Source organism: Hyperolius riggenbachi, chromosome 9, assembly GCF_040937935.1.
Source record: "Hyperolius riggenbachi isolate aHypRig1 chromosome 9, aHypRig1.pri, whole genome shotgun sequence".
Classification (NCBI taxonomy): domain Eukaryota; kingdom Metazoa; phylum Chordata; class Amphibia; order Anura; family Hyperoliidae; genus Hyperolius; species Hyperolius riggenbachi.
The window spans coordinates 63,355,383-63,372,482 of record NC_090654.1 but is presented as its reverse complement, the minus strand read 5'-3'; the positions used below and the strand labels follow the sequence as shown (position 1 = coordinate 63,372,482).

The 17,100-nt window shown below is 48.3% G+C and overlaps 1 pseudogene; it reads right to left on the bottom strand.

Moving 5' to 3' along the window:
- Positions 1-16,446, bottom strand: part of LOC137531615 (E3 ubiquitin-protein ligase TRAIP-like) — a 46,136-nt pseudogene extending 29,690 nt beyond the window's left edge.
- Between the last annotated feature and the right edge of the window lie 654 nt (positions 16,447-17,100).

The following is a 17,100-nucleotide window of genomic DNA, read 5'->3' as shown; positions in this document are numbered from 1 at the left end:
TACAACGCGCACTATATATGAGCACTGGTGTGGTCGGAGACCGCTGGAGGGCGGACTTATATCTTATCTATATTCCATCAGGGGCGTCGCTAGCCCTGTTTTAGGGGGGCACGTGCCCCCAATCTTTCCTGGGGTGCCACGGATCTCCCGGCCGCCGCTGCCCCCTCTGTCAGCGGCTCCCTCCAGCCGCCGCGTCTCAGACCTCAGGATCAGGCGGCGAGCCGGCGACCAATCGTGCGGGCGCTAGGACCCAGCGCCCGCACTGATATGCGGAAGTGACATCACTTCCGCATATCGAGCGGGTGCGTCCAGTGCCCGCTCGTACATCTGGTCGGGTCGCCGCTGATCCTGAGGTCTGCTGAGAGGTAGGGGGGGGGAGCGGCGGCGGCTAGAGAGGGGGCCTCCCTGTCACTCACTCCCTAAAGGGGCTCCCTGGCACTCACTCACTCCCTAAAGGGGCTCCCCTGGCACGCACTCACTCCCTAAAGGGCCTCCCTGTCACTCATTCACTCCCTAAAGGGGCTCCCTGTCACTCACTCACTAAAGGGGCTCCCTGTCACTCACTCACTCCCTAAAGGGGCTCCCTGGCACTCACTCACTCTCTAAAGGGGCTCCCTGTCACTCATTCACTCCCTAAAGGGGCTCCCTGTCACTCACTCACTAAAGGGGCTCCCTGTCACTCACTCACTCCCTAAAGGGGCTCCCTGGCACTCACTCACTCCCTAAAGGGGCTCCCTGTCACTCATTCACTCCCTAAAGGGGCTACCTGTCACTCACTCACTAAAGGGGCTCCCTGGCACTCACTCACTAAAGGGGCTCCCTGGCACTCACTCACTCCCTAAAGGGGCTCCCTGGCACTCACTCACTCCCTAAAGGGGCTCCCTGGCACTCACTCCCTAAAGGGGCTCCCTGTCACTCACTCACTCCCTAAAGGGGCTCCCTGTCACTCACTCACTCCCTAAAGAGGCTCCCTGTCACTCACTCACTCCCTAAAGGGGCTCCCCTGGCACTCACTCACTCCCTAAAGGGGCTCCCCTGGCACTCACTCACTCCCTAAAGGGGCTCCCCTGGCACTCACTCACTCCCTAAAGGGGCTCCCCTGGCACTCACTCACTCCCTAAAGGGGCTCCCCTGGCACGCACCCACTCCCTAAAGGGGCTCCCTGGCACACACCCACTCCCTAAAGGGGCTCCCTGGCACACACCCACTCCCTAAAGGGGCTCCCTGGCACGCACCCACTCCCTAAAGGGGCTCCCTGTCACTCACTCACTCCCTAAAGGGGCTCCCTGTCACTCACTTACTCCCTAAAGGGGCTCCCTGTCACTCACTCACTCCCTAAAGGGGCTCCCTGGCACTCACTCACTCCCTAAAGGGGCTCCCTGGCACTCACTCACTCCCTAAAGGGGCTCCCCTGGCACTCACTCACTCCCTAAAGGGGCTCCCCTGGCACTCACTCACTCCCTAAAGGGGCTCCCCTGGCACTCACTCACTAAAGGGGCTCCCCTGGCACTCACTCACTCACTCCCTAAAGGGGCTCCCCTAGCACTCACTCACTCCCTAAAGGGGCTCCCCTGGCACGCACCCACTCCCTAAAGGGGCTCCCTGGCACGCACCCACTCCCTAAAGGGGCTCCCTGGCACGCACTCACTAAAGGGGCTCCCTGGCACGCACTCACTCACTAAAGGAGCTCCCTGGCACGCACTCACTCACTAAAGGGGCTCCCTGGCACGCACTCACTCACTAAAGGGGCTCCCTGGCACTCACTCACTCCCTAAAGGGCCTCCCTGTCACTCACTCACTCACTAAAGGGGCTCCCTGTCACTCACTCACTCACTAAAGGGGCTCCCTGTCACTCACTCACTGCCTAAAGGGGCTCCCTGTCACTCACTCACTGCCTAAAGGGGCTCCCTGTCACTCACTCACTGCCTAAAGGGGCTTCCTGTCACTCACTCACTGCCTAAAGGGGCTTCCTGTCACTCACTCACTGCCTAAAGGGGCTCCCTGGCACTCACTCACTGCCTAAAGGGGCTTCCTGGCACTCACTCACTGCCTAAAGGGGCTTCCTGGCACTCACTCACTGCCTAAAGGGGCTTCCTGGCACTCACTCACTGCCTAAAGGGGCTTCCTGGCACTCACTCACTGCCTAAAGGGGCTCCCTGGCACTCACTATCGGGGTCCCTGTCACTCACTACCTAACTGGAGGCGCCTGTCACTCACTAGCTAACCTGGGGGTCCCTGTCACTCACTACCTAACTTGGGGGGGCTACCATATTAAGGGGGCATTCTGCCTATTTATGTGAAATGCTGTCTATTTATGTGCCTCATGACTGCTGAATGTGTCTTGTTGGGAGCCTTATGATTTGTTGGGGGCCTCATGATTGCTGAATTTGTCTTGTTGGGGGCCTCATGATTTGTTGGGGGCCTCATGATTGCTGAATTTGTCTTGTTGGGGGCCTCATGATTGCTGAATTTGTCTTGTTGGGGGCCTCATGATTTGTTGGAGGCCTCATGATTGCTGAATTTGTCTTGTTGGGGGCCTCCTGATTTGTTGGGGGCCTCATGATTGCTGAATATGTCTTGTTGGGGGTCACATGATTGCTAACTGCGAGACTATGGGAAAAGCTGAATCCTTATCATATGAGACAATAGCATTAAACCTACTTTTTTAGCGTTTTAAAACAGAAAATAAAACTGGGAGGTTCTAAAAAATTGAATACATTTTTCAGGAGTAGGATGGATGAAATTGTTTATCTTCACAGTTTATTTTCAACTTGGATTTTCCATAATGTTCATGTATGAGTTAAAACATTTGTACAGTATTTAGTTTAAATTGCTGTTGCCACTTTGCGATAGATACCGGTAAGTGACTTTTGGGTTGCAGTTTGGGCACTCGGCCTCCAAAAGGTTCGCCACCACTGTCCTAATCTGATGTCCCACCATTGCTAGGTTCATGTAAATTTGTCTCCACCCGTTACCACACCTATATTCTGGTCCATGGCCCACCCATTTTTTGGTGCGGCGCGATAAGCACGCCACACAACGTGATCGTCATATTTTTGGCACGCTAGCTGCAGTGTGCTGAATTCTGCTGCCTACAGTATGTACAGTATACGCTGTTCTCTAGTGCTTGCACTGTGTGCTGATTTACCTCCAGTGTGTACAGTGTAAGGTGTTACTCTGTGCCTTTATTGATTGTAAACCAGCTGTATTGTATGCTGATCCCTGCTACTTTCAGTATGTACAGTATTAGCTGTAAAGCCTGGTACACACATACAATTTTGATTAGCCAATTTTAGCTCTGTTCATAAAATTCATTGTCTGTTGGCCCACTTACTGCACGGGGGTGGGAAATTGGGGGTCAGTGATTGACCAATCAAAATTGTATGTGCGTATACATCTTTGATCTATGCCTATACTGATTGTAAATGATCGAAATAAAGGACAGGGGGCTCCGTCCAATATTTCGATGGGCAGGCCCGTTATCCGTAGCTTACACCGCTGCTAAGTTCATGTACATTTGGCCCCACCCATGGCCACGCCCACTCACCGCATGGCCACGCCCATTTTTTTGCCATGTACCTCCCCTCCTGGTGCCCACAGGTGCCACTGATCTCCAGGGACCCTAGAAACGCCCCTGTATTCCATCATATCCCAACCTCTGGAAATATACAAACTTCCATCTATGATAGCCTGGGAGGAGGATCTGGGACAGGAACTTAACTTAAAACAATGGTCCAAATGTTGTCTTACACTGGCTAGGGGAAGTAATTACTTCACACACATTGAGACCAATTATAAAATTTTACATCGAACCTATATAACCCCTCAGAAACTGCATATTATATCCAAGGAAAACTCCCGCTTATGCTTTAGAGCAAGGGTCCCCAAACGTTTTGGGTCGGGGGCCGGGTCAACATACTTCAGACTGCTGGGGGGCCGGTGTATACATAGAAGTCTTTGCTGGCCAGACAGTGATGCATACTAAGGTGACAACCTTCAGTCCAAATGGACAGCAGTTTCACCTGATGTGGAATTTGATTGAAAACCAGCGAATTACTGCTTTCTGGCTTCATTCTATATGCAGACCACCAATATTTAAAGATGTAGCTGACCTAATCTATAATACTATTTGTGTGTCGGGGGCCGGTAAAAAAGCGTCAGGGGGCCACATTCGGCCCGCGGGCCTTAGTTTGAGGACCACTGCTTTAGAGGGTGTGGACAGGTAGGCGATTTTGCGCATATATGGTGGTTCTGCCCAACAGCAAAGAAGTATTGGGCCCAGGTGGCTTCAGCCATAGGCACAGCTCTTGAGATATCCATACCTCCAGATCCCCTCCAATTATTATTAGGACATAAACCCCAGAGATGGAAATACCCACAGCACAGATTGGCTCAGCATGTGGCAAAGGCGGCTCGTCTACACGTAGCTCGCCAGTGGTTAAAACCCAATCTTTCATTCGAAATGACGGATGCCATCACTATGGATATACTTATATCTGAAAGATTGCTAGCAATAATAAATGATTCAACGTTGTCCTTTACACGCACGTGGCAACCATGGCTCTCAGCCTCTGGGTCTCTGGGACTGAGGTCCTGTGCTCTCACCTTCTAGGGGCTATGCCCGCCCTTGCGGTTGTCCTGCATTGTTAGATAACAAACTGACCTGCACACTATTTTTTGTTTGTTTATATGTTTGTATGTTATGTTGCTAAACTGAAATATACCCTTTGCTAAGGGAAAAAACTAAAAGCTGTAAGTTTTCTATTGAATTTCTTAATAAAATTCTTTGAAACTAATTACGTCATTACACGCACGTCCACGCTGGCTCCCCCTAGCGATGCATATCAACAAAGCCATGAGATGCATCGCTATAGGGTACGCATACTAATGAACCTGTCCACACATGTTGCTTAGCAACCAGTCTGTCAAAACCGCTGCTCAAAAACAAAAGTATTTAAAACCATATGCTTCAGGAGGCTTAAAAAGGGTGAAAATGAGTTGAACTTACCCGGGGCTTCTAATGGTCCCCCGCAAACATCCTGTGCCCGCGCAGCCACTCACTGATGCTTCGGCCCCGCCTTCGGTTCACTTCAGGAATTTCAGACTTTATAGTCTGAAAACCACTGCGCCTGCGTTGCTGTGTCCTTGCATCTGCTGATGTCACCAGGAGCATACTGCGCAGGCCCAGACCATACTCAATGGCTCTTTTGCATAGATAACTGGAGTTTCTTAACTCTTCCTGTACTGGAAACAATATTAGACTTATGTCTCTACTCCTAATGTTTTATTTCTTATCTGTACTAATCATAATTTTTTTTATTGCTTCAGTGTCCCTTTAAAATAAATCTGCTATTATTAGAGATGCGATCTAACCAGGAAGTCTCTTGCAGTGCAGTTGAGTGAGCGACGGGGCGTGGCGCATGATGTTGGGGGGAGTCCAAAGTATAAATACACCCATTAGGGATTGCGCCCCGCTGCAAAGTCTCTGAAGACGCAGGATACGCAAAACATTTTTTAGGCGGGATCTACTGCCACGCTGCTTCGCAGTCTCATCACAACTGGTATGTTTTCCTGCTTTTATGGACTTTTTGTACTGAATTATCAGCACTAAGCAGATTTTGTAATAAAGCAGTTTTATGAGATTTGGAATAGTGCCGGACAGCTTTCTCTTCTTGGATTGGTAATGTTGCTTACTTGCTACTGAGATCCTGAGCACAATCATCGACTCATAGGAGTAGAAGCACTGCCAGTTTGTTTACTACCCCTATTTAATCCACGTTGTTTGTTTTTCTGCGCCTCCTGCAGTGCCAGCTCTGTGCCCTCACTATTACTCATGGACTATAATCCTATATATATCTGCACATCTAAAGTGATGCAGAAAAGCCTGTCTCCTTCTCCTCTGCCGCTCGGAAGAACACACTTCCAGAGTGTTGGAGCAAATAGAACACAGAGTAGGGACACCAAGAGCCAAATATAGTGTAGTATGTACTGGTAGTTGAAATGAAGTATGATAGAGTAATAAGCTATACTCACAAATCAGCTCCAAGGCAACCACTGTAATAGCAGGTGGGGAAATTAGACCTGACCTCACTCAGGATTAAGAAGTCGCTCTCCGTAGATAAGGAAAAAAGGGGGTAACACCCCTCCACCAGGGGTGGACTTAATATAGTGTAGTATGGATACAGAGGTGCCAAAAGGATAAAATAATCTAAAAAGTTTAAAACATAAGGAGGCAGTGGTGGACCTACCCCCTCCAAGCAGACACAAAAATTGCCAATGTGTTTGTCAAATACAACAAGTTCGATTACATACTCCGGAGGACAATGCAACGCATTTCGCAGGTTTAATCCCACTTCATCAGGCAATAACAACGGAGCAATAGCATATGTGGACAGTAGAAGAGCCAGGCACCTTTGTCTTGTGTGTGTTGGAGCAAATAGGGTGAGGAGGATGTGGGGGAGGCTTTTCCTATTTGCTCTGCGTTGTCCATCATGTGCTAGCCAATGGTACTTGCTATTTTTCGATAGCTCAGAGCTGGAGGTAATTACCGAACATCTCTCCTGGCTTTACCGCATGTTCTAATCTTTATGAATTGACATTTACTGACGTGTTGAGGTATTCACCACACAAGTCGGTAATTTACCTCACTGGTGGGAGATTTCAGCCTGCCCTGCAGTAACAGCCTTAGTGAATCATTTACTGACTGATCTGTGAAATCAGCTGTTTTCTGCATTCCTGCAAGCAGTAAAGCTTTGTGAATGCTGGCTTTGTGTCTCCTCAGCTGAAATGAAGGAGGCACTCAATTGGCGTATAAACTTGCGTTTATAAAATAAGTAGCAAACACGACATGTTTCGGGGTTTCCCCCTTCCTCAAGGTACACTTGAGGAAGGGGGAAACCCCGAAACATGTCGTGTTTACTACTTATTTTATAAACGCAAGTTTATACGCCAATTGAGTGCCTCCTTCATTTCAGCTGTTTGCATCTATATGGTGGAGTGGTGACCCACGGAGGGATTGTGCACCGGCAGACCAGGTGACATACCTGGTGGTGAGGCCCAGCTCAGCAACCCCCCTGTTTGCTTTGTGTCTCCTCCCATAATGATATATCTTTGCAGTTGTTTGTGTCTCCTCACATCCCGGAGATGAAGTTGTCCTGAAGTTACTTGAATCTTTACCTCTATTGCAATAAGATATCCCAGCAGTCTCATTCCTACCCATACTAGTGAGAATTCCCTACACTAGTTTGAGTCCCCTTCACTTCCTCAATGAAGAGATTACTCTGAAGTATTTTGAGTCTCCTCCCATCCCACGCTGGTGAAGTTTTCCTGCAGTAACGTATACCTTCACACCTTGGGCCACAAGTGTCAAACCTAGTACTCAAGGGTCACAGCCATGCCAGTGTTTAGGATGGAACGAGAAATGGAGATGTGTTCTACTTCATGAACAGCACCTTTCCTGATTCAGTCCCATCAATTTGAGTTGTGCCAAAAAAAAAGGCAAGGACTTCAGCCCTTGTGGACTAAAGTTTGACATCCCTGGCTTGGGGAATAATGAAGTATCCCTGCACTAGTATGGGTATTTTCCCCGCCCACACGGTGAGATTTCCATGCTAGAGCCTGAATGTTGAAACCATAAAAAAAAAAAGTTATTTACCTTTTATGTGAAGACTGGCTTTCACTCTGTCCACTTCATTCTGCAGCAAGAGAAGACAGCAGAACATGACTCCAAGGAAATCTAAAAGCACAACAGAATATACCACCTTCTTCATTGTAGTTAGGCTCAGTTCACATCGAGCTGGAACACAAACAGCATGTTCGGAGCGGACAGTGCAGTGTCTGCTCCAATGACATTGTGCATCTGCTTGCATTTAAGAGCAGATGCGTTTCTACCACAGGCTTCTGTGGGCCACGCATCCGCAGTTGCACGTTCCGTGCCTTTAAATTTGCCAGGAGGCTGTTCCCGACAGCAATGTATAAGCTAGGTGCTGCTTGGTAGTCAGCGCTTACCACTAGTTTGTAGTGAGAAATTTCAGTATATGTGCTCCTCACATTGTTGGTGATTAGGAACATATTTTGAATAGCGACAGGTTCAATGTACAGCCTTAGTGACGGTTCACAATTGTTTTAAATACGTATCCGTGTCTCTGTCTTTGGGCCCGGATCAAAACCGGAGACACGGATACCCATGTTAAATAGCAGCAGTCTTTACTTACTTCAAAAACGGATCCGGATACAAAAACTGAACGGAGTGTCCCCAACTCGTGCAGACCTGGATCGATCCCTGATACACAGAGAAGTAGCGACGGGCAATGCAAAAACGGATCTCCCTCTACACAGAAAACTTTGCACACAAAACGGAGGGAGATCCACATTGCCTACTGCCTGCCCCTTCCCCCTATAAGTGTCCCGCCAGGTAGCCCGAGGGGGTAGCAGCCAGGACAAGGGGGGGCTGCTGGCACAGCGGCTGGGAAGGGGGGGAGGGGTCGCCCCCCCACCCTCAACTGGGCCCCCCCTCTACTGGGTCCACCCATCCCCGCATCCCCTCCAGCTATGTGCGGAAAAAGTAAAATAAGCGAGCAGGGAAGCACCTTACTTAGCTGGAAAAGGGCAACACAGATCCGGTTGCGTTCCGGTTTCTGAAAACATGAGCCCGGACCACAGATTGCGTTCTGCAACCGGGTCTAGTGTGGACCGACCCATACCTTTCATGATGGGAAGCAGGGGGAACACTGACACAGAAACAAACTACAATAAGAACCATTACCTTCAGCGATTCCGCATCTAGCGTTGTGTCCTCCTCTAAGCCAACGTCATAGAAAAGTTTGTTGATAATTTGCCGGTTGCTCACCTACAATAATCAAACAATATTTGTTAAAGCTGTTACGGCAGGTGAATTAGAAGCCCCATTTTTATTTTCCCAGTGCATTGTGGGAGGAGAAAAGCATAACTGAAGGACTGACCAAATATGTTATGTTTCCAAAAAGATCTTTTAGTGACTGCTGCCTAAAATCCTTAGCTTCTCTTTACATTGTTCCTTTTACAGGAAAATTGCAGTGTGCACGTCTACCATCATTAATGAAATGCTCATAATTTTGGCTTACATGCATATTTCATGTAATTTGTATGCAGCTTGGTTGTAGAACAATAAAAACAAACATTTTAGATTGGCCCAATTGCAAAATACAATTTACATTAACTCTGCATGCAAGCTGGAATTATCTGCATCTCACTGACCACCTCTATCCCCACATAACACTCTCTGGGAGGGGGATAAACTGGATTTTGAGAAATTCAGACCAGAGATTCTAGATGATTTATCTCCACAGCCAGGTGAACTCTATGCGTTTCCTAAAGCTCGGCCAAAAATAATGGTGTGCACACACTTGAAAGATTAATGAAAGATCTTAGACCAATTTTACCACCTTCCATGTAGTATAAGAGCCATACTCTACACACAGTCTATCCTATGGAGCTGAACTCCCCATCAGTCAGAAATCTTTGCAAAATGCTGCAAACAAAGATGCTGTACACATGCAACAGATCAGTATCTGCAAAAGATCCGTTCCTGTAAAAGATCTGTTCCTGCAAAATGCATTCAGAGTCTATATCTGCAGATCCTAATACACACCTTGTTTAACCTTCCTGGCCGTGCAGGAGGTTTTCTCAGGCCCTGCTGGGACGATTTGCGTAACTTTGCTAGCTGCATGAGCACACCGATCGCCGCCGCCCCACGCCGATTCACCGCTATCCGCCGCGCCGCAGAGCCCCCCCCCCCCCGACCCGTGCGCTGCCTGGCCTATCAGCGCCAGGCAGCGCTGAGGGGTGGATCGGGACTCCCTTAGACGTCACGACGCCCATGACGTCATCCCGCCCCGTCACCATGGCAACGAGGGAAGCCCTCCAGGAAATCCCGTTCTTTGAACGGGATTTCCTGATCGCCGATGGCGATCGGGGAGGATAGGGGGATGCTGCTGCACAGCGGCTATCATGTAGCAAGTCCTAGGCTCGCTACATGATTTAAAAAAAAACAAACAAAAAAAAACAAAAACACTGCGCTGCCCCCTGGCGGTTTTTAATAGACCGCCAGGAGGGTTAACAGACATTCATCTGCAGATTACCTGCAGATCAGATCCACCAGGATAGATCTTCAGATCTGCAGATGAATGTCTGTTAAACAAGGTGTGTATGAGGATCTGCAGATATAGACTATGAATGCATTTTGCAGGAACGGATCTTTTGCAGGAACAGATCTTTTGCAGATACTGATCTGTTGCAGGTGTACAGCATCTTTGTGTGCAGCATTTTGCAAAGATTTTTTTTATCTGATGGGGAGTTCAGCTCCATAAATTAGACTGTGTAGAGTATACCCTCATACCACATGGAAGGTGGTAAAATTGGTCTAAGATCTTTCATTAATTTTTCAAATGTGTATGTAGCATAAGTCTTCTGGGTATGGAATTACCTGAATTGCTTGGTCTCTGAATGGAGTCAATACCCCAGATTTGTAAAAATCCTGGGAGCCGAAGAAAGTCCAACAACAGACCAGTAGACAGAAATTGCTCCATTTACACTTAGAACTGTGGCTCCGTGAGTGAATAGGTATGTTTTTATGTTTAGTTTTTCACTAGAAACACCATTGAATAAAAACCTCCACCTTTCTCCTTGCATAGCAGGGTTGCAAACAATTGTTGTACCCCTTTTACTATTACGTTCAAAATAAAATAAAGGGATACTTTATATATTCTTTGTAGTGGTAGAAGACACTTAACGAGAATCTGCAATAAAAAATAAAAGAAAATCACTCTGGGGGATACTTACCTCGGGAGGGGGAAGCCTCTGGATCCTAAAGAGGCTTCCCCCGTCCCTCCGTTCAAATGCCAGGGTCCCCCGAAGTGCGGTGAGGTAAATATTTACCCACCGTGGTCCTGCCCAGGCGCACTAGCCGCTCTTCATTTGGGTTAAGGCGGAAATAGCTGAACCCGATTGATCCGCTCCACTGCACAGGTGCGAGTCCTTTTGTGTCTGCGCAGTAGAGAGGATACGATCGGGCTCGGCTGTTTCCGCCTAGCCCGAACAAAGAGCTGCTACTGCACTGGATCCCAGAGAGGTAAATAAATCATTCCTTGTCAAGCTTGTTGGGGAGGATTCCGGGAAGTCATCACTGGATTCCCTGACTGTACAGGGGAGGGGGAAGCCTCACTGAGACCCCGAGGCATCCTCCTCCACAGGTAAGTATCCCCCAGAGGTTTTTTTATTTATTTATTTGCAGAGTCTCTTTAAAGTGTACATGAGATCTCGTTACTGGGAGTATTTATACTTACCTGGGGTTTCCTCCAGCCCCATGAGGTGCGTCCTCTGTGGCCGCTCCTTTGCCTTGTAATCTCCTCCGGTAATCTGGCTAGTTGTGCGATTCTGCGCATGTGTGGCCATGCAAGCACAGAACGCGGCAGTGGGTGTAAGCGCAGAAGAGCTGGCAAGATTTCCAGAGGAGATTACAAGGTAATGGAGCCGCCGGGGAGGACGCATCTCATTGGGCTGGAGAAAGCTCCAGGTAAGTATAAATACCCCCAGTAACAAGATGCCAGATTCCCTCTGAGCAGTGCAGACAATGAAAATATCACATCAAAACGTGATGCAATTACATTACAATGTCACTTTCACGCTGTAATGCTTGTGGTGTGGTGCATTCTGTCAGGATAATGCAGTGGTTGCACTGCGTTACCAGGCGAAGCACCCGATTCTGGGTGCGGTGCAAGCATAAGTCTATGGACTGTATGCTGCACTGTGTCACATCGCACTGAAGTTGTGTGATGCAACGTTACAGAATAGCTGCAATCCTAATTTTCTGCAACAGATCTAGTGTGAAGGTAGCTTTAGAGAGTCTTAGCTGAGATTTGAAGGAGGGTTGAAGGAGGAAGCATAGTCACTCAAAGCTGGTGCTTTTCTGCACAACTCGGGTTACAACAGAGGAGGAGGAGAGCTGACAACTGCCGGGTGCTCACCATAGTCAGGTGGAGCACCCTGCTAAAAGAGCCTAGCGAGAACACTATTATATATTTTTTTGGGGGGTGGAATCTGTGTACTCCCTGGCACTTGTATTTGTAACACAGGGATCATATCCAGGCTCCAACTAAAGATCCATAGTGAATCTGAATGAGGGAATATGGGCTTTTAATGGTAACCTGAAGTGATAAAAAACAGTGCGTTACCATAACGCAACACATTACACCGTAAAGTGCGGTAAGCAACGTTATAAGACTTCATAGCGCTGGACCATATCATCCCACTGTAAGCCTAGCCTCAATGTTCTCTGCAAGGCGCAGTTGAGAAAGAGGATGGTCAGCACATAACCACAAGGGCTGCTTTATTTCTGGACATATCCAGGATCCCCACAAATCAGACAGCTCACATGTTTCGGACAATCTGGTCCTTAATCAGGAACTACGATTATGAACTAGATTGTCCGAAACATGTCATCTGTCTGATTTGTGTGGAACCTGGATACGTCCAGAAATAAAGCAGCCCTTGTGGTTATGTGCAGACCATCCTCTCTTTTGTACATTGCATAGGTTTTGCTGATCTGGTCAAGCATTGCCCTAGGATTGTTTGGGGAGAAGCGGTATTCCTTCTTCATCTGCAGTTGGGAAAGCTGCACTAAAGTGTAAGCCAAGAACTGAAATAAAAGAAGCCATGTGTGAATCATAATTTATTTACCTGGATGCGACACTGTGGACATGTGCGGTTTGGAGCAGAGCTGAACCATTGCTGCAGACTGAAGAGGAAATAAATGTTACACTGGATGTCCAAATGCAATACACACAATTTCAGCAGTTATAATGGCTATGAAACAAAACAAACCAAGAAGTGCAGCAAATAAAATAGCGCATGTGGTAACTTGTATATAAAGTCTATGGCTAAAAGTATTAGAGGCAAAGGATCGGCAGGACAGCCAGGGAACTAGTAATTTTCTTTGCATTCCTGTCCGCAACAGCGTCCTGCGCCTGTGCAGGATGTGATTGAGGATGGGAACATGAAGAAGGATATGCGTGGCCAGGCCTGCGCAGGCGCAGAAAGCCCGCTGACTCCCTGTCAAGGCCTGTCAGGGAAAACAAAACTAGCTGGCGGGCAGGGGACCGGAGGCTCCATGGGTGACTGCGAGGGCACAGGATGGCTGCAGGGGCTGGTAGAAGCCCCAGGCAAGCAAAACTGATTTTTTTATTCCTGGCTTAAGTGTCCCTTTAAGGAGGAGAACTTAAGGGTTAGGGTTAAGTGTTAAGGAGGGGAGGCAAGGAGGTTAAGGTTAGGGGTTAAGGAGAGGGGGGGAAGTTAAGGTTAGGAGTTGAGGGGGAAGTAAAGGGTCAGGGCTAAGGTTTGTGGTTAAGGAGGGGGTGGTTAAGGAGTGGGGAAGGTTAGGTGCTGAGAGGGGAGGTGAAGGGTTAGGGGTTAAGGTGGGGAAAGTTAAGGGGAAGGTTAAGGAGGATGAAGGTTAAAGTTAGGAGTTAAGGAGGGGGAATGTGAAGGGTTAAGGTTAGGGGTTAATGGTTACTAATTTTACGTAAACTTTTTTTTCCTGATACTTTAGTTATGTACTGTAATTTATTATGTGAGTAAATGTGTTCGCTGTGCACAGCCACAGCAAGAAAAGAAAGATTCCAGGCTATAATCAGACATTGACGCCGAAGGGATTGAAATATTGTATACGCTTTACCTGAGTGTGTAAGGGCCCGTTTCCACTTGTGCTGCGCGAGGCGGCTCCTCCTGGTCTGCGGGTAGGCAGATGAATCCCATCAGCCATGCAATTTGTTATGGGATTCCAGCCTCCAGCATGGAAACGGATGCCAATGTCGGCCGAATCGCTAGCGCAAGCGATTCGGCCAGAGGTGCCATTGTTTCCTATGGCAGTTTCCCCGCCTGAAACTACGGATTTGCAGCGGAAACCGCGCTAATGGAAACAGGCCCTAACTGCATGGACGGCATATTACGCAAGTACCTATACTAGTAATGGCAGACGTGCTCACAATGAATAAAGTTCATAGTGTATATGGAAGCAGAGGCATAGCAATAGCAACTGCTATGGGTCCCTGGAGCATAGGGGGCCAGGTGGTACTTAAAGCGAGCCTGAAGCGAAAATTAAAATAAAGAACAGATACTCACCTAAGGAAAGAGAAGGCTCTGGGTCCTATAGAGCCTTCCCGTTCTCTGCGTTCTCCCGCAGGCTCCCCCGTTAGCAGTCTGCAGCCAGTCCATTGTAGACTGCCCTTTTCTGCTTCCCCTGGGCTTCGGCAGTCTTCGGAAGCACTTGAGATTTCGAAGACAGGCCACTCTGTACTGCGCACACACAAACGCACTCTCTCGCTCACTCACACGTGCAGTACCGAGCCACCAGGCTTCAGGGGCTCGAGTGTTCCAAAGACTGCCGAAGTCTCCCGTGGCAGGAGATTCAAATAGGGGGGGGGGGGGGGCAACGAGGACACTGTCAGGAGCCCGGGAAGGTTCTATAGGACTCCTTCCCTCTCTTTAGGCATCTCTTTTTTTTGAATTCCGCTTCAGACTCATACAAAGAGGGCCAAATTGTACAAAGGGACCTAGCTGTGAGACGAATTTGTACACTGGGACCTAGTCGTGGGCTAACTTCAAGGTCTACTGGCCACCTTCCTCCCTTATAAAGTTCTCTGGTGTCTAGTAGTCCTCCCTCCCCTATACAGTTCCCTGGTGTCTAGAGACCCCCACCCTCCCCTTTACAGTTTCCTAAGGTTTAGTGCTTTTCCCTAACCTGCCCATATGGCTTCCTAGTGTTCTAGTGCTTCACCTCCAATATAGTTTCCCTGGTTGTGTAGAGCGGGCCAAGCATAATGCAAAGTGGGAAAACCACTTGAGGGCCAAATGTCATGGCTCTGAGGGACTGGAGTTTGAGATGTATGCTTTAATGTATTCACCATTAACTTTGCGTTCTTCCACCCTCCAACTTTTTCTGAGTTGATTATAAATTGCCCAATTAACTCATACCCATAGGGTAGGGGCAGGTGGCATTTCTTGAGAGTGCCTCCATCTGAGGGCACCATGAAAGTTTTGCTATAGGGCCCCATGATCTCTAGCTATCCCACTGTACAGAAGGATACATAATTTAATTCAGTGTTAAAGGAGTTCTATTGCTGTTTATAAAAACAAAAAGTGTCACTTATCTGGGGCTTCTAACGACATGACTGCCACAGCAGATAAGCTCATTTGAAAGCACTAGATGTTAAAGCGGACCTGAACTCAGAATGTCCTCTCTGCTTTAAAAAATACACAACAGCATAATAACCTTGAATCATCAGGCTAAAAATAATCAGCTTTACTCACCTGGGGCTTTCTCCAGCCCCTTGCAGCAGACTGTCCCACACTGACAGCTCCACTCTTCGCCACCGTCCCAGGCTCCCCGCACGGTGCAGAGGACAACCGTGAAGCGCCAGTGTCAATCAACATGGCGTTGTCCGCAGCATTTTGTTTAAAGGAAACATCCAGGCTAAAAAATATACAAAAATCAACTTACCTCGGGCTTCCTCCAGCCCCTGGCTGCCGTACTGTGTCCTCGCCGCAGCTCCGCTTCCCGCCAGTGGCCCAGGCTCCCCTCTGGTATCACAGGCCACGCTGCGTTCCACTGTGCGTCTCATATCATCCGGACTGTACAGGCACAGTAGTTCTACGCATACGCAGTACAATCTGGATGACGTCAATGCGACTCCATGCGCCGCACATTAAAGCGCAAGTAGATGCCGACCCGGCGAGGTCGACATCTACATCAGAGGAGACTTGCAGCCACCGGAGCTGCGGCGAGGGCACATGACGGTTGCCAGGGGCTGGAGTAAGCCCGCGGTAGGTTAATTTTTGTTTATTTTTTTTGCCAGGCCACTCCCTTTAAAGAACGTATGCTATTGTGTATCTTTTAGAGCAGAGAGGACGTTCTGAGTTCAGGTCCACTTTAAGGAAAAGTGTGCATTGGCACTGATAGAGCTACAGGTAATGATGCCAAAAGGTTATAGCATATATGCATTGGAATACAATTTATACCAGTTACCCTCAGCGAATAAGGGATAGCATATAACAATAATGTATATACACACCTTCTCTTACACACGGAAACTGGGACACAACATGAATGAAAATAAAACAGAAAGCAATGCTTTGCAAACAATGGAAGAGATCTATATATATATATACCACTGGTAGTGGAAGGTGTGCCCGCAGTGAATGGCCGCCACATCATGTTGGTGATCAAAGTAATCGGAACAGATGGTGCAGAGGGCCCGGATCGGCATAGCGCCGCCCTACAGCAACTTCAGCCTCCACAATCGCGACTTTCCCGTTTGTATTTACCGCGATGTACAACCATCCATAGTACTATAGGAGTCATTACGTCAGGACGGCACAGAACGTCTCAAGCTATTGGTCAATAAGAGTCGTCTATGTCCCGTACGCAAGCGCAGCAGCGACTGACAGACGACAGTAGTTCTCATTGCATAGGGAGGCGGAGTTATGAGGCTGGTGAATGGGAGCGTTATTACGCGCTGAGCGTGTATTGACAGGCGGAAAGGCGCGCAGCGCAGGCGCACATTTGTTACCACGGCGAGTACAGTACTACCTACCTCACGCAGAAGGGACTGTCTTCATGTTGCAACTTTGTTGTGTCACCTCCAGATTGACTATCCTATATTCCATTTCGTTATGTGACGGAGGTAGTATGAAACGTGTCACTGCACTGGGAATTACATCAGATACCGTTTGTCACGTGTGCCTTTTGGTTTTGTCCGATGTCAGCACAAGAACTTCTGAATAGTGTTCAGACTGACTGAAAGTGTATCTGAAGTGCATAAAAAAAAAAAAAGGATAGATATCTCAGTGTTCTCAGATCTCCTTACGCCCCTCTGACCCTGCGCTGGGACCTTCTGAGGCAGGGAACACACTACATGCGTTTTTGCGCGTTTTGCCGCGAACGGCATAACGCGCACGATTTTAGAGGCTATTGAAATTAATAGCCTAGCGCAGGAAACGCTGTGCCGCATGCGTTTGTGCGCGTTTGCATTCGCATTTTCTCCGCGTTTTCAAAACGCAGTTTTCTGC